This window comes from Octodon degus, unplaced genomic scaffold, assembly GCF_000260255.1.
Source record: "Octodon degus isolate 3935 unplaced genomic scaffold, OctDeg1.0 scaffold00012, whole genome shotgun sequence".
NCBI lineage: Eukaryota > Metazoa > Chordata > Mammalia > Rodentia > Octodontidae > Octodon > Octodon degus.
In genome coordinates this window covers 28,049,931-28,050,917 of record NW_004524588.1, presented here as the reverse complement: position 1 = coordinate 28,050,917, position 987 = coordinate 28,049,931, and the positions used below count along the sequence as shown (strand labels likewise).

The 987-nt window shown below is 71.0% G+C and overlaps 2 protein-coding genes across 4 annotated transcripts in view; one reads left to right on the top strand and one right to left on the bottom strand.

Moving 5' to 3' along the window:
* Cwc15 (CWC15 spliceosome associated protein homolog) overlaps nucleotides 1–343 on the bottom strand; it is an 11,450-nt gene extending 11,107 nt beyond the window's left edge. Inside the window, exon 1 of the mRNA XM_004626166.2 lies at nucleotides 218–343. The gene's annotated coding sequence lies outside the window, so the exon portion shown is untranslated. The remainder of the gene's footprint in view (nucleotides 1–217) is intronic.
* A 119-nt stretch (nucleotides 344–462) lies between these two features.
* The window catches only part of Kdm4d (lysine demethylase 4D), a 23,343-nt gene continuing 22,818 nt past the window's right edge, over nucleotides 463–987 (top strand). For all 3 annotated transcript variants that reach the window (XR_002819947.1, XM_004626241.2, XM_023709591.1), the window contains exon 1: nucleotides 463–804. The gene's annotated coding sequence lies outside the window, so the exon portion shown is untranslated. The remainder of the gene's footprint in view (nucleotides 805–987) is intronic.

Here is a 987-nt window from a genome sequence, read left to right as displayed (position 1 = left end):
GCCAAGCCCGCGACCCCGCCGCCCGCGCCCCGCCCGTCGCCGCAGGCAGCCCTCCCAAGCGGGCGGAGGCAGCCGGCCCGGCCCAGCAGGGCTGCGCCGGGCCTTGTCCGCGGGAGGCCTGAGAACCGCGGGAGGCCTGAGAACCGTGGTCGCGCCCGACCCCGCTCTGGGGAGCCGCCTCCCCTCGGGGATACCCCCCGCGCCCTTCCCAGCCTACCCTTGCGAGGAGGACACACCGCAATCCCGCCGCCGCTCGCTTGGGCTCAAAGGCCGACCGGCTGCGCGAACGAGCAGACCACCGCCATCGCGTCGCCGGAGTCCCAGCGTGCCCCGCGGCGCGGGCCGGGACCCGGAAGCGAAAGCCAGGCTCGCCATTCGCCGGCGGAGGCGGAGGCTGCGGCCAATCCGCAGAGGCCCTGGGGGAAGTCGCGTGACGACACCGGGGGGCGGGGCCGAGGCGGCCCAGGGGGCGGGCGTTTGAAATCGGTGCGGTGGAGTAGACCTAGGTGCTGTGCCGAACCGCGGAGAACCGATTCCTTAATGTCTCTCCGTCTTTTCCTCGCCCGACCCCCTCCCACACGCCTCCGTTCCGGGTCTGCGTGGAGGGCGAGCCCGGGCAGCCGACGCCGCGTCCCCGGCCGGGATTGCGCCCCGCGGTGGGAGCCCCGCGGCTCCTGCGCCGTCCCTTCTCCCGAGCCAGCCCCGGCCAGCCTAGGGAGTGGGCCGCGGAGAGCTAGTGTTGCGTGTAATTGGATATGAAGAAAGAACGCATGTGTTACGGGGGCAGCCGCGACCTTTGCAAAGGTACCATTCCTGCAAATGTAGGCTGCAGAGCGAGGGGTGCAGTCGCGTTGTTTGCAGTTGCTGTTTGCGTTAAGAAAGCGCTTAGCGCGGCCGGGCGGGGAGGCGTCAGTGTTGGCGTTTCCGACCTTGAACGTTTAGAACGGTGGGCCCAACGGCCGGCCGGAGCGCGGGGCGGAAGTAAGA